This window comes from Schistocerca serialis, chromosome 2, assembly GCF_023864345.2.
Source record: "Schistocerca serialis cubense isolate TAMUIC-IGC-003099 chromosome 2, iqSchSeri2.2, whole genome shotgun sequence".
In the NCBI taxonomy this organism is placed as follows: domain Eukaryota; kingdom Metazoa; phylum Arthropoda; class Insecta; order Orthoptera; family Acrididae; genus Schistocerca; species Schistocerca serialis.
This window is the reverse complement of record NC_064639.1, coordinates 168939495-168958806: the sequence shown is the minus strand read 5'-3', so window position 1 is coordinate 168958806 and position 19312 is coordinate 168939495. Positions and strand designations below refer to the sequence as shown.

The following is a 19312-nucleotide window of genomic DNA, read 5'->3' as shown; positions in this document are numbered from 1 at the left end:
TTTTGTTTTGTTATTATGTCGCTAGCCCTGCCAGCCCAATTTTCAAACTACCTTTCTGTTGTGACAAAGATGCTTCCTTAAGCCTTTTAAACTACTGTAAGGGTACGAAAATGCAGTAATTAACTCAGTTTGAGGGAGAATGTGCTAACCAAGTTTGCCAAGAAGACTTTGAAAACGACAAAACAGTACGAATCGGCAGTTGATTTCTGAAATACGTCACCGCCTATATTTGTGTAAAGTTCCAAATTTGATTTGTAATCACGAATTTATTCCTTAGTCGTCTCGTCTCGTCTCGTCCCGCAGACGTTTGTCGTGCTTGCGCTGTCATATGGACCACGACCCGAGCGGCAGCGAGCGGCAGTCGAGCAAAGTCGGGACAAGTCGGGACGGGGACAGGGATAGGAATGGCGCGAATGCACTGCAAACTACGCAGACACCTGGTGTGAGGCGAGGAAGCCCACATCGCTACCAGTGGGACCCTCCAGCACGACACTGCCACACCCCGCACAGGCCCTCCGCTGGACACCAGGGACACGATGCGCCCCCCGCTAGTGTCGAAGGCTGCACGCGCCCAACGAATGACAGGAGGTGCAACGGGCAACAGTGCGTCTCACACACGCGGCGGTGCGCCCGCTAATTCGGCCGTCGGTCTGCTGGGACGCCGGGCGCGCCCCCCGCGCCGTCCTCGAGGAACTGGCTGTTGCAGAAGGAAGTGCTTTCGTCAAATGCGGCGGAAAACTAACATTTTGTGTGTTGGGAGAGAAGCCGAACGCGAATTCCGCCGTGCTCCTACATTGCACGAGTGCCAACGGCCATACCATGATGAATACACCGGTTCTCGTCCGATCCCCGAAGTTAAGCATCATTGGGCCCGGTTAGTACTTGGATGGGTGACCGCCTGGGAAACCCGGGTGCCGTTGGCTCCTTTCCTTTCTTTTTGGTTTTGTTATTATGTCGCTACCCCTGCCAGCCCAATTTTCAAACTACCTTTCTGTTGTGACAAAGATGCTTCCTTAACCCTTTTAAACTACTGTAGTGGTAAGAAAATGCAGTAATTAAGAAACTTAAAAGAAAAGGTGCTGTTGGCTCCTTTCCTTTCTTTTTGGTTTTGTTATTATGTCGCTACCCCTGCCAGCCCAATTTTCAAACTACCTTTCTGTTGTGACAAAGATGCTTCCTTAACCCTTTTAAACTACTGTAGTGGTAAGAAAATGCAGTAATTAAAAAACTTAAAAGAAAAGGTGCTGTTGGCTCCTTTCCTTTTTTTGTTTTGTTATTATGTCGCTAGCCCTGCCAGCCCAATTTTCAAACTACCTTTCTGTTGTGACAAAGATGCTTCCTTAAGCCTTTTAAACTACTGTAAGGGTACGAAAATGCAGTAATTAACTCAGTTTGAGGGAGAATGTGCTAACCAAGTTTGCCAAGAAGACTTTGAAAACGACAAAACAGTACGAATCGGCAGTTGATTTCTGAAATACGTCACCGCCTATATTTGTGTAAAGTTCCAAATTTGATTTGTAATCACGAATTTATTCCTTAGTCGTCTCGTCTCGTCTCGTCCCGCAGACGTTTGTCGTGCTTGCGCTGTCATATGGACCACGACCCGAGCGGCAGCGAGCGGCAGTCGAGCAAAGTCGGGACAAGTCGGGACGGGGACAGGGATAGGAATGGCGCGAATGCACTGCAAACTACGCAGACACCTGGTGTGAGGCGAGGAAGCCCACATCGCTACCAGTGGGACCCTCCAGCACGACACTGCCACACCCCGCACAGGCCCTCCGCTGGACACCAGGGACACGATGCGCCCCCCGCTAGTGTCGAAGGCTGCACGCGCCCAACGAATGACAGGAGGTGCAACGGGCAACAGTGCGTCTCACACACGCGGCGGTGCGCCCGCTAATTCGGCCGTCGGTCTGCTGGGACGCCGGGCGCGCCCCCCGCGCCGTCCTCGAGGAACTGGCTGTTGCAGAAGGAAGTGCTTTCGTCAAATGCGGCGGAAAACTAACATTTTGTGTGTTGGGAGAGAAGCCGAACGCGAATTCTGCCGTGCTCCTACATTGCACGAGTGCCAACGGCCATACCATGATGAATACACCGGTTCTCGTCCGATCCCCGAAGTTAAGCATCATTGGGCCCGGTTAGTACTTGGATGGGTGACCGCCTGGGAAACCCGGGTGCCGTTGGCTCCTTTCCTTTCTTTTTGGTTTTGTTATTATGTCGCTACCCCTGCCAGCCCAATTTTCAAACTACCTTTCTGTTGTGACAAAGATGCTTCCTTAACCCTTTTAAACTACTGTAGTGGTAAGAAAATGCAGTAATTAAGAAACTTAAAAGAAAAGGTGCTGTTGGCTCCTTTCCTTTCTTTTTGGTTTTGTTATTATGTCGCTACCCCTGCCAGCCCAATTTTCAAACTACCTTTCTGTTGTGACAAAGATGCTTCCTTAACCCTTTTAAACTACTGTAGTGGTAAGAAAATGCAGTAATTAAAAAACTTAAAAGAAAAGGTGCTGTTGGCTCCTTTCCTTTTTTTGTTTTGTTATTATGTCGCTAGCCCTGCCAGCCCAATTTTCAAACTACCTTTCTGTTGTGACAAAGATGCTTCCTTAAGCCTTTTAAACTACTGTAAGGGTACGAAAATGCAGTAATTAACTCAGTTTGAGGGAGAATGTGCTAACCAAGTTTGCCAAGAAGACTTTGAAAACGACAAAACAGTACGAATCGGCAGTTGATTTCTGAAATACGTCACCGCCTATATTTGTGTAAAGTTCCAAATTTGATTTGTAATCACGAATTTATTCCTTAGTCGTCTCGTCTCGTCTCGTCCCGCAGACGTTTGTCGTGCTTGCGCTGTCATATGGACCACGACCCGAGCGGCAGCGAGCGGCAGTCGAGCAAAGTCGGGACAAGTCGGGACGGGGACAGGGATAGGAATGGCGCGAATGCACTGCAAACTACGCAGACACCTGGTGTGAGGCGAGGAAGCCCACATCGCTACCAGTGGCGCCCTCCAGCACGACACTGCCACACCCCGCACAGGCCCTCCGCTGGACACCAGGGACAAGATGCGTCCTCCGCGTGTGTCGAAGGCTGCACGCGCCCAACGAATGACAGGAGGTGCAACGAGCAACAGTGCGTCTCACACACGCGGCGGTGCGCCCGCTAATTCGGCCGTCGGTCTGCTGGGACGCCGGGCGCGCCCCCCGCGCCGTCCGCGAGGAACTGGCTGTTGCAGAAGGAAGTGCTTTCGTCAAATGCGGCGGAAAACTAACATTTTGTGTGTTGGGAGAGAAGCCGAACGCGAATTCCGCCGTGCTCCTACATTGCACGAGTGCCAACGGCCATACCATGATGAATACACCGGTTCTCGTCCGATCCCCGAAGTTAAGCATCATTGGGCCCGGTTAGTACTTGGATGGGTGACCGCCTGGGAAACCCGGGTGCCGTTGGCTCCTTTCCTTTCTTTTTGGTTTTGTTATTATGTCGCTACCCCTGCCAGCCCAATTTTCAAACTACCTTTCTGTTGTGACAAAGATGCTTCCTTAACCCTTTTAAACTACTGTAGTGGTAAGAAAATGCAGTAATTAAGAAACTTAAAAGAAAAGGTGCTGTTGGCTCCTTTCCTTTCTTTTTGGTTTTGTTATTATGTCGCTACCCCTGCCAGCCCAATTTTCAAACTACCTTTCTGTTGTGACAAAGATGCTTCCTTAACCCTTTTAAACTACTGTAGTGGTAAGAAAATGCAGTAATTAAAAAACTTAAAAGAAAAGGTGCTGTTGGCTCCTTTCCTTTTTTTGTTTTGTTATTATGTCGCTAGCCCTGCCAGCCCAATTTTCAAACTACCTTTCTGTTGTGACAAAGATGCTTCCTTAAGCCTTTTAAACTACTGTAAGGGTACGAAAATGCAGTAATTAACTCAGTTTGAGGGAGAATGTGCTAACCAAGTTTGCCAAGAAGACTTTGAAAACGACAAAACAGTACGAATCGGCAGTTGATTTCTGAAATACGTCACCGCCTATATTTGTGTAAAGTTCCAAATTTGATTTGTAATCACGAATTTATTCCTTAGTCGTCTCGTCTCGTCTCGTCCCGCAGACGTTTGTCGTGCTTGCGCTGTCATATGGACCACGACCCGAGCGGCAGCGAGCGGCAGTCGAGCAAAGTCGGGACAAGTCGGGACGGGGACAGGGATAGGAATGGCGCGAATGCACTGCAAACTACGCAGACACCTGGTGTGAGGCGAGGAAGCCCACATCGCTACCAGTGGGACCCTCCAGCACGACACTGCCACACCCCGCACAGGCCCTCCGCTGGACACCAGGGACACGATGCGCCCCCCGCTAGTGTCGAAGGCTGCACGCGCCCAACGAATGACAGGAGGTGCAACGGGCAACAGTGCGTCTCACACACGCGGCGGTGCGCCCGCTAATTCGGCCGTCGGTCTGCTGGGACGCCGGGCGCGCCCCCCGCGCCGTCCTCGAGGAACTGGCTGTTGCAGAAGGAAGTGCTTTCGTCAAATGCGGCGGAAAACTAACATTTTGTGTGTTGGGAGAGAAGCCGAACGCGAATTCTGCCGTGCTCCTACATTGCACGAGTGCCAACGGCCATACCATGATGAATACACCGGTTCTCGTCCGATCCCCGAAGTTAAGCATCATTGGGCCCGGTTAGTACTTGGATGGGTGACCGCCTGGGAAACCCGGGTGCCGTTGGCTCCTTTCCTTTCTTTTTGGTTTTGTTATTATGTCGCTACCCCTGCCAGCCCAATTTTCAAACTACCTTTCTGTTGTGACAAAGATGCTTCCTTAACCCTTTTAAACTACTGTAGTGGTAAGAAAATGCAGTAATTAAGAAACTTAAAAGAAAAGGTGCTGTTGGCTCCTTTCCTTTCTTTTTGGTTTTGTTATTATGTCGCTACCCCTGCCAGCCCAATTTTCAAACTACCTTTCTGTTGTGACAAAGATGCTTCCTTAACCCTTTTAAACTACTGTAGTGGTAAGAAAATGCAGTAATTAAAAAACTTAAAAGAAAAGGTGCTGTTGGCTCCTTTCCTTTTTTTGTTTTGTTATTATGTCGCTAGCCCTGCCAGCCCAATTTTCAAACTACCTTTCTGTTGTGACAAAGATGCTTCCTTAAGCCTTTTAAACTACTGTAAGGGTACGAAAATGCAGTAATTAACTCAGTTTGAGGGAGAATGTGCTAACCAAGTTTGCCAAGAAGACTTTGAAAACGACAAAACAGTACGAATCGGCAGTTGATTTCTGAAATACGTCACCGCCTATATTTGTGTAAAGTTCCAAATTTGATTTGTAATCACGAATTTATTCCTTAGTCGTCTCGTCTCGTCTCGTCCCGCAGACGTTTGTCGTGCTTGCGCTGTCATATGGACCACGACCCGAGCGGCAGCGAGCGGCAGTCGAGCAAAGTCGGGACAAGTCGGGACGGGGACAGGGATAGGAATGGCGCGAATGCACTGCAAACTACGCAGACACCTGGTGTGAGGCGAGGAAGCCCACATCGCTACCAGTGGCGCCCTCCAGCACGACACTGCCACACCCCGCACAGGCCCTCCGCTGGACACCAGGGACAAGATGCGTCCTCCGCGTGTGTCGAAGGCTGCACGCGCCCAACGAATGACAGGAGGTGCAACGAGCAACAGTGCGTCTCACACACGCGGCGGTGCGCCCGCTAATTCGGCCGTCGGTCTGCTGGGACGCCGGGCGCGCCCCCCGCGCCGTCCGCGAGGAACTGGCTGTTGCAGAAGGAAGTGCTTTCGTCAAATGCGGCGGAAAACTAACATTTTGTGTGTTGGGAGAGAAGCCGAACGCGAATTCCGCCGTGCTCCTACATTGCACGAGTGCCAACGGCCATACCATGATGAATACACCGGTTCTCGTCCGATCCCCGAAGTTAAGCATCATTGGGCCCGGTTAGTACTTGGATGGGTGACCGCCTGGGAAACCCGGGTGCCGTTGGCTCCTTTCCTTTCTTTTTGGTTTTGTTATTATGTCGCTACCCCTGCCAGCCCAATTTTCAAACTACCTTTCTGTTGTGACAAAGATGCTTCCTTAACCCTTTTAAACTACTGTAGTGGTAAGAAAATGCAGTAATTAAGAAACTTAAAAGAAAAGGTGCTGTTGGCTCCTTTCCTTTCTTTTTGGTTTTGTTATTATGTCGCTACCCCTGCCAGCCCAATTTTCAAACTACCTTTCTGTTGTGACAAAGATGCTTCCTTAACCCTTTTAAACTACTGTAGTGGTAAGAAAATGCAGTAATTAAAAAACTTAAAAGAAAAGGTGCTGTTGGCTCCTTTCCTTTTTTTGTTTTGTTATTATGTCGCTAGCCCTGCCAGCCCAATTTTCAAACTACCTTTCTGTTGTGACAAAGATGCTTCCTTAAGCCTTTTAAACTACTGTAAGGGTACGAAAATGCAGTAATTAACTCAGTTTGAGGGAGAATGTGCTAACCAAGTTTGCCAAGAAGACTTTGAAAACGACAAAACAGTACGAATCGGCAGTTGATTTCTGAAATACGTCACCGCCTATATTTGTGTAAAGTTCCAAATTTGATTTGTAATCACGAATTTATTCCTTAGTCGTCTCGTCTCGTCTCGTCCCGCAGACGTTTGTCGTGCTTGCGCTGTCATATGGACCACGACCCGAGCGGCAGCGAGCGGCAGTCGAGCAAAGTCGGGACAAGTCGGGACGGGGACAGGGATAGGAATGGCGCGAATGCACTGCAAACTACGCAGACACCTGGTGTGAGGCGAGGAAGCCCACATCGCTACCAGTGGGACCCTCCAGCACGACACTGCCACACCCCGCACAGGCCCTCCGCTGGACACCAGGGACACGATGCGCCCCCCGCTAGTGTCGAAGGCTGCACGCGCCCAACGAATGACAGGAGGTGCAACGGGCAACAGTGCGTCTCACACACGCGGCGGTGCGCCCGCTAATTCGGCCGTCGGTCTGCTGGGACGCCGGGCGCGCCCCCCGCGCCGTCCTCGAGGAACTGGCTGTTGCAGAAGGAAGTGCTTTCGTCAAATGCGGCGGAAAACTAACATTTTGTGTGTTGGGAGAGAAGCCGAACGCGAATTCTGCCGTGCTCCTACATTGCACGAGTGCCAACGGCCATACCATGATGAATACACCGGTTCTCGTCCGATCCCCGAAGTTAAGCATCATTGGGCCCGGTTAGTACTTGGATGGGTGACCGCCTGGGAAACCCGGGTGCCGTTGGCTCCTTTCCTTTCTTTTTGGTTTTGTTATTATGTCGCTACCCCTGCCAGCCCAATTTTCAAACTACCTTTCTGTTGTGACAAAGATGCTTCCTTAACCCTTTTAAACTACTGTAGTGGTAAGAAAATGCAGTAATTAAGAAACTTAAAAGAAAAGGTGCTGTTGGCTCCTTTCCTTTCTTTTTGGTTTTGTTATTATGTCGCTACCCCTGCCAGCCCAATTTTCAAACTACCTTTCTGTTGTGACAAAGATGCTTCCTTAACCCTTTTAAACTACTGTAGTGGTAAGAAAATGCAGTAATTAAAAAACTTAAAAGAAAAGGTGCTGTTGGCTCCTTTCCTTTTTTTGTTTTGTTATTATGTCGCTAGCCCTGCCAGCCCAATTTTCAAACTACCTTTCTGTTGTGACAAAGATGCTTCCTTAAGCCTTTTAAACTACTGTAAGGGTACGAAAATGCAGTAATTAACTCAGTTTGAGGGAGAATGTGCTAACCAAGTTTGCCAAGAAGACTTTGAAAACGACAAAACAGTACGAATCGGCAGTTGATTTCTGAAATACGTCACCGCCTATATTTGTGTAAAGTTCCAAATTTGATTTGTAATCACGAATTTATTCCTTAGTCGTCTCGTCTCGTCTCGTCCCGCAGACGTTTGTCGTGCTTGCGCTGTCATATGGACCACGACCCGAGCGGCAGCGAGCGGCAGTCGAGCAAAGTCGGGACAAGTCGGGACGGGGACAGGGATAGGAATGGCGCGAATGCACTGCAAACTACGCAGACACCTGGTGTGAGGCGAGGAAGCCCACATCGCTACCAGTGGCGCCCTCCAGCACGACACTGCCACACCCCGCACAGGCCCTCCGCTGGACACCAGGGACAAGATGCGTCCTCCGCGTGTGTCGAAGGCTGCACGCGCCCAACGAATGACAGGAGGTGCAACGAGCAACAGTGCGTCTCACACACGCGGCGGTGCGCCCGCTAATTCGGCCGTCGGTCTGCTGGGACGCCGGGCGCGCCCCCCGCGCCGTCCGCGAGGAACTGGCTGTTGCAGAAGGAAGTGCTTTCGTCAAATGCGGCGGAAAACTAACATTTTGTGTGTTGGGAGAGAAGCCGAACGCGAATTCCGCCGTGCTCCTACATTGCACGAGTGCCAACGGCCATACCATGATGAATACACCGGTTCTCGTCCGATCCCCGAAGTTAAGCATCATTGGGCCCGGTTAGTACTTGGATGGGTGACCGCCTGGGAAACCCGGGTGCCGTTGGCTCCTTTCCTTTCTTTTTGGTTTTGTTATTATGTCGCTACCCCTGCCAGCCCAATTTTCAAACTACCTTTCTGTTGTGACAAAGATGCTTCCTTAACCCTTTTAAACTACTGTAGTGGTAAGAAAATGCAGTAATTAAGAAACTTAAAAGAAAAGGTGCTGTTGGCTCCTTTCCTTTCTTTTTGGTTTTGTTATTATGTCGCTACCCCTGCCAGCCCAATTTTCAAACTACCTTTCTGTTGTGACAAAGATGCTTCCTTAACCCTTTTAAACTACTGTAGTGGTAAGAAAATGCAGTAATTAAAAAACTTAAAAGAAAAGGTGCTGTTGGCTCCTTTCCTTTTTTTGTTTTGTTATTATGTCGCTAGCCCTGCCAGCCCAATTTTCAAACTACCTTTCTGTTGTGACAAAGATGCTTCCTTAAGCCTTTTAAACTACTGTAAGGGTACGAAAATGCAGTAATTAACTCAGTTTGAGGGAGAATGTGCTAACCAAGTTTGCCAAGAAGACTTTGAAAACGACAAAACAGTACGAATCGGCAGTTGATTTCTGAAATACGTCACCGCCTATATTTGTGTAAAGTTCCAAATTTGATTTGTAATCACGAATTTATTCCTTAGTCGTCTCGTCTCGTCTCGTCCCGCAGACGTTTGTCGTGCTTGCGCTGTCATATGGACCACGACCCGAGCGGCAGCGAGCGGCAGTCGAGCAAAGTCGGGACAAGTCGGGACGGGGACAGGGATAGGAATGGCGCGAATGCACTGCAAACTACGCAGACACCTGGTGTGAGGCGAGGAAGCCCACATCGCTACCAGTGGGACCCTCCAGCACGACACTGCCACACCCCGCACAGGCCCTCCGCTGGACACCAGGGACACGATGCGCCCCCCGCTAGTGTCGAAGGCTGCACGCGCCCAACGAATGACAGGAGGTGCAACGGGCAACAGTGCGTCTCACACACGCGGCGGTGCGCCCGCTAATTCGGCCGTCGGTCTGCTGGGACGCCGGGCGCGCCCCCCGCGCCGTCCTCGAGGAACTGGCTGTTGCAGAAGGAAGTGCTTTCGTCAAATGCGGCGGAAAACTAACATTTTGTGTGTTGGGAGAGAAGCCGAACGCGAATTCTGCCGTGCTCCTACATTGCACGAGTGCCAACGGCCATACCATGATGAATACACCGGTTCTCGTCCGATCCCCGAAGTTAAGCATCATTGGGCCCGGTTAGTACTTGGATGGGTGACCGCCTGGGAAACCCGGGTGCCGTTGGCTCCTTTCCTTTCTTTTTGGTTTTGTTATTATGTCGCTACCCCTGCCAGCCCAATTTTCAAACTACCTTTCTGTTGTGACAAAGATGCTTCCTTAACCCTTTTAAACTACTGTAGTGGTAAGAAAATGCAGTAATTAAGAAACTTAAAAGAAAAGGTGCTGTTGGCTCCTTTCCTTTCTTTTTGGTTTTGTTATTATGTCGCTACCCCTGCCAGCCCAATTTTCAAACTACCTTTCTGTTGTGACAAAGATGCTTCCTTAACCCTTTTAAACTACTGTAGTGGTAAGAAAATGCAGTAATTAAAAAACTTAAAAGAAAAGGTGCTGTTGGCTCCTTTCCTTTTTTTGTTTTGTTATTATGTCGCTAGCCCTGCCAGCCCAATTTTCAAACTACCTTTCTGTTGTGACAAAGATGCTTCCTTAAGCCTTTTAAACTACTGTAAGGGTACGAAAATGCAGTAATTAACTCAGTTTGAGGGAGAATGTGCTAACCAAGTTTGCCAAGAAGACTTTGAAAACGACAAAACAGTACGAATCGGCAGTTGATTTCTGAAATACGTCACCGCCTATATTTGTGTAAAGTTCCAAATTTGATTTGTAATCACGAATTTATTCCTTAGTCGTCTCGTCTCGTCTCGTCCCGCAGACGTTTGTCGTGCTTGCGCTGTCATATGGACCACGACCCGAGCGGCAGCGAGCGGCAGTCGAGCAAAGTCGGGACAAGTCGGGACGGGGACAGGGATAGGAATGGCGCGAATGCACTGCAAACTACGCAGACACCTGGTGTGAGGCGAGGAAGCCCACATCGCTACCAGTGGCGCCCTCCAGCACGACACTGCCACACCCCGCACAGGCCCTCCGCTGGACACCAGGGACAAGATGCGTCCTCCGCGTGTGTCGAAGGCTGCACGCGCCCAACGAATGACAGGAGGTGCAACGAGCAACAGTGCGTCTCACACACGCGGCGGTGCGCCCGCTAATTCGGCCGTCGGTCTGCTGGGACGCCGGGCGCGCCCCCCGCGCCGTCCGCGAGGAACTGGCTGTTGCAGAAGGAAGTGCTTTCGTCAAATGCGGCGGAAAACTAACATTTTGTGTGTTGGGAGAGAAGCCGAACGCGAATTCCGCCGTGCTCCTACATTGCACGAGTGCCAACGGCCATACCATGATGAATACACCGGTTCTCGTCCGATCCCCGAAGTTAAGCATCATTGGGCCCGGTTAGTACTTGGATGGGTGACCGCCTGGGAAACCCGGGTGCCGTTGGCTCCTTTCCTTTCTTTTTGGTTTTGTTATTATGTCGCTACCCCTGCCAGCCCAATTTTCAAACTACCTTTCTGTTGTGACAAAGATGCTTCCTTAACCCTTTTAAACTACTGTAGTGGTAAGAAAATGCAGTAATTAAGAAACTTAAAAGAAAAGGTGCTGTTGGCTCCTTTCCTTTCTTTTTGGTTTTGTTATTATGTCGCTACCCCTGCCAGCCCAATTTTCAAACTACCTTTCTGTTGTGACAAAGATGCTTCCTTAACCCTTTTAAACTACTGTAGTGGTAAGAAAATGCAGTAATTAAAAAACTTAAAAGAAAAGGTGCTGTTGGCTCCTTTCCTTTTTTTGTTTTGTTATTATGTCGCTAGCCCTGCCAGCCCAATTTTCAAACTACCTTTCTGTTGTGACAAAGATGCTTCCTTAAGCCTTTTAAACTACTGTAAGGGTACGAAAATGCAGTAATTAACTCAGTTTGAGGGAGAATGTGCTAACCAAGTTTGCCAAGAAGACTTTGAAAACGACAAAACAGTACGAATCGGCAGTTGATTTCTGAAATACGTCACCGCCTATATTTGTGTAAAGTTCCAAATTTGATTTGTAATCACGAATTTATTCCTTAGTCGTCTCGTCTCGTCTCGTCCCGCAGACGTTTGTCGTGCTTGCGCTGTCATATGGACCACGACCCGAGCGGCAGCGAGCGGCAGTCGAGCAAAGTCGGGACAAGTCGGGACGGGGACAGGGATAGGAATGGCGCGAATGCACTGCAAACTACGCAGACACCTGGTGTGAGGCGAGGAAGCCCACATCGCTACCAGTGGGACCCTCCAGCACGACACTGCCACACCCCGCACAGGCCCTCCGCTGGACACCAGGGACACGATGCGCCCCCCGCTAGTGTCGAAGGCTGCACGCGCCCAACGAATGACAGGAGGTGCAACGGGCAACAGTGCGTCTCACACACGCGGCGGTGCGCCCGCTAATTCGGCCGTCGGTCTGCTGGGACGCCGGGCGCGCCCCCCGCGCCGTCCTCGAGGAACTGGCTGTTGCAGAAGGAAGTGCTTTCGTCAAATGCGGCGGAAAACTAACATTTTGTGTGTTGGGAGAGAAGCCGAACGCGAATTCTGCCGTGCTCCTACATTGCACGAGTGCCAACGGCCATACCATGATGAATACACCGGTTCTCGTCCGATCCCCGAAGTTAAGCATCATTGGGCCCGGTTAGTACTTGGATGGGTGACCGCCTGGGAAACCCGGGTGCCGTTGGCTCCTTTCCTTTCTTTTTGGTTTTGTTATTATGTCGCTACCCCTGCCAGCCCAATTTTCAAACTACCTTTCTGTTGTGACAAAGATGCTTCCTTAACCCTTTTAAACTACTGTAGTGGTAAGAAAATGCAGTAATTAAGAAACTTAAAAGAAAAGGTGCTGTTGGCTCCTTTCCTTTCTTTTTGGTTTTGTTATTATGTCGCTACCCCTGCCAGCCCAATTTTCAAACTACCTTTCTGTTGTGACAAAGATGCTTCCTTAACCCTTTTAAACTACTGTAGTGGTAAGAAAATGCAGTAATTAAAAAACTTAAAAGAAAAGGTGCTGTTGGCTCCTTTCCTTTTTTTGTTTTGTTATTATGTCGCTAGCCCTGCCAGCCCAATTTTCAAACTACCTTTCTGTTGTGACAAAGATGCTTCCTTAAGCCTTTTAAACTACTGTAAGGGTACGAAAATGCAGTAATTAACTCAGTTTGAGGGAGAATGTGCTAACCAAGTTTGCCAAGAAGACTTTGAAAACGACAAAACAGTACGAATCGGCAGTTGATTTCTGAAATACGTCACCGCCTATATTTGTGTAAAGTTCCAAATTTGATTTGTAATCACGAATTTATTCCTTAGTCGTCTCGTCTCGTCTCGTCCCGCAGACGTTTGTCGTGCTTGCGCTGTCATATGGACCACGACCCGAGCGGCAGCGAGCGGCAGTCGAGCAAAGTCGGGACAAGTCGGGACGGGGACAGGGATAGGAATGGCGCGAATGCACTGCAAACTACGCAGACACCTGGTGTGAGGCGAGGAAGCCCACATCGCTACCAGTGGGACCCTCCAGCACGACACTGCCACACCCCGCACAGGCCCTCCGCTGGACACCAGGGACACGATGCGCCCCCCGCTAGTGTCGAAGGCTGCACGCGCCCAACGAATGACAGGAGGTGCAACGGGCAACAGTGCGTCTCACACACGCGGCGGTGCGCCCGCTAATTCGGCCGTCGGTCTGCTGGGACGCCGGGCGCGCCCCCCGCGCCGTCCTCGAGGAACTGGCTGTTGCAGAAGGAAGTGCTTTCGTCAAATGCGGCGGAAAACTAACATTTTGTGTGTTGGGAGAGAAGCCGAACGCGAATTCTGCCGTGCTCCTACATTGCACGAGTGCCAACGGCCATACCATGATGAATACACCGGTTCTCGTCCGATCCCCGAAGTTAAGCATCATTGGGCCCGGTTAGTACTTGGATGGGTGACCGCCTGGGAAACCCGGGTGCCGTTGGCTCCTTTCCTTTCTTTTTGGTTTTGTTATTATGTCGCTACCCCTGCCAGCCCAATTTTCAAACTACCTTTCTGTTGTGACAAAGATGCTTCCTTAACCCTTTTAAACTACTGTAGTGGTAAGAAAATGCAGTAATTAAGAAACTTAAAAGAAAAGGTGCTGTTGGCTCCTTTCCTTTCTTTTTGGTTTTGTTATTATGTCGCTACCCCTGCCAGCCCAATTTTCAAACTACCTTTCTGTTGTGACAAAGATGCTTCCTTAACCCTTTTAAACTACTGTAGTGGTAAGAAAATGCAGTAATTAAAAAACTTAAAAGAAAAGGTGCTGTTGGCTCCTTTCCTTTTTTTGTTTTGTTATTATGTCGCTAGCCCTGCCAGCCCAATTTTCAAACTACCTTTCTGTTGTGACAAAGATGCTTCCTTAAGCCTTTTAAACTACTGTAAGGGTACGAAAATGCAGTAATTAACTCAGTTTGAGGGAGAATGTGCTAACCAAGTTTGCCAAGAAGACTTTGAAAACGACAAAACAGTACGAATCGGCAGTTGATTTCTGAAATACGTCACCGCCTATATTTGTGTAAAGTTCCAAATTTGATTTGTAATCACGAATTTATTCCTTAGTCGTCTCGTCTCGTCTCGTCCCGCAGACGTTTGTCGTGCTTGCGCTGTCATATGGACCACGACCCGAGCGGCAGCGAGCGGCAGTCGAGCAAAGTCGGGACAAGTCGGGACGGGGACAGGGATAGGAATGGCGCGAATGCACTGCAAACTACGCAGACACCTGGTGTGAGGCGAGGAAGCCCACATCGCTACCAGTGGGACCCTCCAGCACGACACTGCCACACCCCGCACAGGCCCTCCGCTGGACACCAGGGACACGATGCGCCCCCCGCTAGTGTCGAAGGCTGCACGCGCCCAACGAATGACAGGAGGTGCAACGGGCAACAGTGCGTCTCACACACGCGGCGGTGCGCCCGCTAATTCGGCCGTCGGTCTGCTGGGACGCCGGGCGCGCCCCCCGCGCCGTCCTCGAGGAACTGGCTGTTGCAGAAGGAAGTGCTTTCGTCAAATGCGGCGGAAAACTAACATTTTGTGTGTTGGGAGAGAAGCCGAACGCGAATTCTGCCGTGCTCCTACATTGCACGAGTGCCAACGGCCATACCATGATGAATACACCGGTTCTCGTCCGATCCCCGAAGTTAAGCATCATTGGGCCCGGTTAGTACTTGGATGGGTGACCGCCTGGGAAACCCGGGTGCCGTTGGCTCCTTTCCTTTCTTTTTGGTTTTGTTATTATGTCGCTACCCCTGCCAGCCCAATTTTCAAACTACCTTTCTGTTGTGACAAAGATGCTTCCTTAACCCTTTTAAACTACTGTAGTGGTAAGAAAATGCAGTAATTAAGAAACTTAAAGAAAAGGTGCTGTTGGCTCCTTTCCTTTCTTTTTGGTTTTGTTATTATGTCGCTACCCCTGCCAGCCCAATTTTCAAACTACCTTTCTGTTGTGACAAAGATGCTTCCTTAACCCTTTTAAACTACTGTAGTGGTAAGAAAATGCAGTAATTAAAAAACTTAAAAGAAAAGGTGCTGTTGGCTCCTTTCCTTTTTTTGTTTTGTTATTATGTCGCTAGCCCTGCCAGCCCAATTTTCAAACTACCTTTCTGTTGTGACAAAGATGCTTCCTTAAGCCTTTTAAACTACTGTAAGGGTACGAAAATGCAGTAATTAACTCAGTTTGAGGGAGAATGTGCTAACCAAGTTTGCCAAGAAGACTTTGAAAACGACAAAACAGTACGAATCGGCAGTTGATTTCTGAAATACGTCACCGCCTATATTTGTGTAAAGTTCCAAATTTGATTTGTAATCACGAATTTATTCCTTAGTCGTCTCGTCTCGTCTCGTCCCGCAGACGTTTGTCGTGCTTGCGCTGTCATATGGACCACGACCCGAGCGGCAGCGAGCGGCAGTCGAGCAAAGTCGGGACAAGTCGGGACGGGGACAGGGATAGGAATGGCGCGAATGCACTGCAAACTACGCAGACACCTGGTGTGAGGCGAGGAAGCCCACATCGCTACCAGTGGGACCCTCCAGCACGACACTGCCACACCCCGCACAGGCCCTCCGCTGGACACCAGGGACACGATGCGCCCCCCGCTAGTGTCGAAGGCTGCACGCGCCCAACGAATGACAGGAGGTGCAACGGGCAACAGTGCGTCTCACACACGCGGCGGTGCGCCCGCTAATTCGGCCGTCGGTCTGCTGGGACGCCGGGCGCGCCCCCCGCGCCGTCCTCGAGGAACTGGCTGTTGCAGAAGGAAGTGCTTTCGTCAAATGCGGCGGAAAACTAACATTTTGTGTGTTGGGAGAGAAGCCGAACGCGAATTCTGCCGTGCTCCTACATTGCACGAGTGCCAACGGCCATACCATGATGAATACACCGGTTCTCGTCCGATCCCCGAAGTTAAGCATCATTGGGCCCGGGTTAGTACTTGGATGGGTGACCGCCTGGGAAACCCGGGTGCCGTTGGCTCCTTTCCTTTCTTTTTGGTTTTGTTATTATGTCGCTACCCCTGCCAGCCCAATTTTCAAACTACCTTTCTGTTGTGACAAAGATGCTTCCTTAACCCTTTTAAACTACTGTAGTGGTAAGAAAATGCAGTAATTAAGAAACTTAAAAGAAAAGGTGCTGTTGGCTCCTTTCCTTTCTTTTTGGTTTTGTTATTATGTCGCTACCCCTGCCAGCCCAATTTTCAAACTACCTTTCTGTTGTGACAAAGATGCTTCCTTAACCCTTTTAAACTACTGTAGTGGTAAGAAAATGCAGTAATTAAAAAACTTAAAAGAAAAGGTGCTGTTGGCTCCTTTCCTTTTTTTGTTTTGTTATTATGTCGCTAGCCCTGCCAGCCCAATTTTCAAACTACCTTTCTGTTGTGACAAAGATGCTTCCTTAAGCCTTTTAAACTACTGTAAGGGTACGAAAATGCAGTAATTAACTCAGTTTGAGGGAGAATGTGCTAACCAAGTTTGCCAAGAAGACTTTGAAAACGACAAAACAGTACGAATCGGCAGTTGATTTCTGAAATACGTCACCGCCTATATTTGTGTAAAGTTCCAAATTTGATTTGTAATCACGAATTTATTCCTTAGTCGTCTCGTCTCGTCTCGTCCCGCAGACGTTTGTCGTGCTTGCGCTGTCATATGGACCACGACCCGAGCGGCAGCGAGCGGCAGTCGAGCAAAGTCGGGACAAGTCGGGACGGGGACAGGGATAGGAATGGCGCGAATGCACTGCAAACTACGCAGACACCTGGTGTGAGGCGAGGAAGCCCACATCGCTACCAGTGGGACCCTCCAGCACGACACTGCCACACCCCGCACAGGCCCTCCGCTGGACACCAGGGACACGATGCGCCCCCCGCTAGTGTCGAAGGCTGCACGCGCCCAACGAATGACAGGAGGTGCAACGGGCAACAGTGCGTCTCACACACGCGGCGGTGCGCCCGCTAATTCGGCCGTCGGTCTGCTGGGACGCCGGGCGCGCCCCCCGCGCCGTCCTCGAGGAACTGGCTGTTGCAGAAGGAAGTGCTTTCGTCAAATGCGGCGGAAAACTAACATTTTGTGTGTTGGGAGAGAAGCCGAACGCGAATTCTGCCGTGCTCCTACATTGCACGAGTGCCAACGGCCATACCATGATGAATACACCGGTTCTCGTCCGATCCCCGAAGTTAAGCATCATTGGGCCCGGTTAGTACTTGGATGGGTGACCGCCTGGGAAACCCGGTGCCGTTGGCTCCTTTCCTTTCTTTTTGGTTTTGTTATTATGTCGCTACCCCTGCCAGCCCAATTTTCAAACTACCTTTCTGTTGTGACAAAGATGCTTCCTTAACCCTTTTAAACTACTGTAGTGGTAAGAAAATGCAGTAATTAAGAAACTTAAAAGAAAAGGTGCTGTTGGCTCCTTTCCTTTCTTTTTGGTTTTGTTATTATGTCGCTACCCCTGCCAGCCCAATTTTCAAACTACCTTTCTGTTGTGACAAAGATGCTTCCTTAACCCTTTTAAACTACTGTAGTGGTAAGAAAATGCAGTAATTAAAAAACTTAAAAGAAAAGGTGCTGTTGGCTCCTTTCCTTTTTTTGTTTTGTTATTATGTCGCTAGCCCTGCCAGCCCAATTTTCAAACTACCTTTCTGTTGTGACAAAGATGCTTCCTTAAGCCTTTTAAACTACTGTAAGGGTACGAAAATGCAGTAATTAACTCAGTTTGAGGGAGAATGTGCTAACCAAGTTTGCCAAGAAGACTTTGAAAAACGACAAAACAGTACGAATCGGCAGTTGATTTCTGAAATACGTCACCGCCTATATTTGTGTAAAGTTCCAAATTTGATTTGTAATCACGAATTTATTCCTTAGTCGTCTCGTCTCGTCTCGTCCCGCAGACGTTTGTCGTGCTTGCGCTGTCATATGGACCACGACCCGAGCGGCAGCGAGCGGCAGTCGAGCAAAGTCGGGACAAGTCGGGACGGGGACAGGGATAGGAATGGCGCGAATGCACTGCAAACTACGCAGACACCTGGTGTGAGGCGAGGAAGCCCACATCGCTACCAGTGGGACCCTCCAGCACGACACTGCCACACCCCGCACAGGCCCTCCGCTGGACACCAGGGACACGATGCGCCCCCCGCTAGTGTCGAAGGCTGCACGCGCCCAACGAATGACAGGAGGTGCAACGGGCAACAGTGCGTCTCACACACGCGGCGGTGCGCCCGCTAATTCGGCCGTCGGTCTGCTGGGACGCCGGGCGCGCCCCCCGCGCCGTCCTCGAGGAACTGGCTGTTGCAGAAGGAAGTGCTTTCGTCAAATGCGGCGGAAAACTAACATTTTGTGTGTTGGGAGAGAAGCCGAACGCGAATTCTGCCGTGCTCCTACATTGCACGAGTGCCAACGGCCATACCATGATGAATACACCGGTTCTCGTCCGATCCCCGAAGTTAAGCATCATTGGGCCCGGTTAGTACTTGGATGGGTGACCGCCTGGGAAACCCGGGTGCCGTTGGCTCCTTTCCTTTCTTTTTGGTTTTGTTATTATGTCGCTACCCCTGCCAGCCCAATTTTCAAACTACCTTTCTGTTGTGACAAAGATGCTTCCTTAACCCTTTTAAACTACTGTAGTGGTAAGAAAATGCAGTAATTAAGAAACTTAAAAGAAAAGGTGCTGTTGGCTCCTTTCCTTTCTTTTTGGTTTTGTTATTATGTCGCTACCCCTGCCAGCCCAATTTTCAAACTACCTTTCTGTTGTGACAAAGATGCTTCCTTAACCCTTTTAAACTACTGTAGTGGTAAGAAAATGCAGTAATTAAAAAACTTAAAAGAAAAGGTGCTGTTGGCTCCTTTCCTTTTTTTGTTTTGTTATTATGTCGCTAGCCCTGCCAGCCCAATTTTCAAACTACCTTTCTGTTGTGACAAAGATGCTTCCTTAAGCCTTTTAAACTACTGTAAGGGTACGAAAATGCAGTAATTAACTCAGTTTGAGGGAGAATGTGCTAACCAAGTTTGCCAAGAAGACTTTGAAAACGACAAAACAGTACGAATCGGCAGTTGATTTCTGAAATACGTCACCGCCTATATTTGTGTAAAGTTCCAAATTTGATTTGTAATCACGAATTTATTCCTTAGTCGTCTCGTCTCGTCTCGTCCCGCAGACGTTTGTCGTGCTTGCGCTGTCATATGGACCACGACCCGAGCGGCAGCGAGCGGCAGTCGAGC

General features: G+C 49.6%; 15 non-coding genes across 15 annotated transcripts; all 15 read left to right on the top strand.

Moving 5' to 3' along the window:
- Window positions 1–804: 804 nt before the first annotated feature.
- Window positions 805–923, top strand: LOC126459332 (5S ribosomal RNA). The gene has a single exon (XR_007585856.1). It is a non-coding gene; the product is annotated as a 5S ribosomal RNA (ribosomal RNA).
- A 1144-nt stretch (window positions 924–2067) lies between these two features.
- LOC126459331 (5S ribosomal RNA) lies at window positions 2068–2186 on the top strand. The gene has a single exon (XR_007585855.1). It is a non-coding gene; the product is annotated as a 5S ribosomal RNA (ribosomal RNA).
- A 1144-nt stretch (window positions 2187–3330) lies between these two features.
- Window positions 3331–3449, top strand: LOC126459330 (5S ribosomal RNA). The gene has a single exon (XR_007585854.1). It is a non-coding gene; the product is annotated as a 5S ribosomal RNA (ribosomal RNA).
- A 1144-nt stretch (window positions 3450–4593) lies between these two features.
- LOC126459329 (5S ribosomal RNA) lies at window positions 4594–4712 on the top strand. Its single transcript, XR_007585853.1, has one exon. It is a non-coding gene; the product is annotated as a 5S ribosomal RNA (ribosomal RNA).
- A 1144-nt stretch (window positions 4713–5856) lies between these two features.
- On the top strand, window positions 5857–5975 carry LOC126459328 (5S ribosomal RNA). The gene has a single exon (XR_007585852.1). It is a non-coding gene; the product is annotated as a 5S ribosomal RNA (ribosomal RNA).
- A 1144-nt stretch (window positions 5976–7119) lies between these two features.
- Window positions 7120–7238, top strand: LOC126459325 (5S ribosomal RNA). Its single transcript, XR_007585850.1, has one exon. It is a non-coding gene; the product is annotated as a 5S ribosomal RNA (ribosomal RNA).
- Window positions 7239–8382: 1144 nt separating this feature from the next.
- Window positions 8383–8501, top strand: LOC126459324 (5S ribosomal RNA). The gene has a single exon (XR_007585849.1). It is a non-coding gene; the product is annotated as a 5S ribosomal RNA (ribosomal RNA).
- Window positions 8502–9645: 1144 nt separating this feature from the next.
- LOC126459323 (5S ribosomal RNA) lies at window positions 9646–9764 on the top strand. Its single transcript, XR_007585848.1, has one exon. It is a non-coding gene; the product is annotated as a 5S ribosomal RNA (ribosomal RNA).
- A 1144-nt stretch (window positions 9765–10908) lies between these two features.
- On the top strand, window positions 10909–11027 carry LOC126459322 (5S ribosomal RNA). The gene has a single exon (XR_007585847.1). It is a non-coding gene; the product is annotated as a 5S ribosomal RNA (ribosomal RNA).
- A 1144-nt stretch (window positions 11028–12171) lies between these two features.
- LOC126459321 (5S ribosomal RNA) lies at window positions 12172–12290 on the top strand. Its single transcript, XR_007585846.1, has one exon. It is a non-coding gene; the product is annotated as a 5S ribosomal RNA (ribosomal RNA).
- A 1144-nt stretch (window positions 12291–13434) lies between these two features.
- On the top strand, window positions 13435–13553 carry LOC126459319 (5S ribosomal RNA). Its single transcript, XR_007585844.1, has one exon. It is a non-coding gene; the product is annotated as a 5S ribosomal RNA (ribosomal RNA).
- Window positions 13554–14697: 1144 nt separating this feature from the next.
- On the top strand, window positions 14698–14816 carry LOC126459318 (5S ribosomal RNA). Its single transcript, XR_007585843.1, has one exon. It is a non-coding gene; the product is annotated as a 5S ribosomal RNA (ribosomal RNA).
- A 1143-nt stretch (window positions 14817–15959) lies between these two features.
- On the top strand, window positions 15960–16079 carry LOC126459354 (5S ribosomal RNA). Its single transcript, XR_007585877.1, has one exon. It is a non-coding gene; the product is annotated as a 5S ribosomal RNA (ribosomal RNA).
- A 1144-nt stretch (window positions 16080–17223) lies between these two features.
- On the top strand, window positions 17224–17341 carry LOC126459170 (5S ribosomal RNA). The gene has a single exon (XR_007585781.1). It is a non-coding gene; the product is annotated as a 5S ribosomal RNA (ribosomal RNA).
- A 1145-nt stretch (window positions 17342–18486) lies between these two features.
- Window positions 18487–18605, top strand: LOC126459317 (5S ribosomal RNA). The gene has a single exon (XR_007585842.1). It is a non-coding gene; the product is annotated as a 5S ribosomal RNA (ribosomal RNA).
- Window positions 18606–19312: the final 707 nt, after the last annotated feature.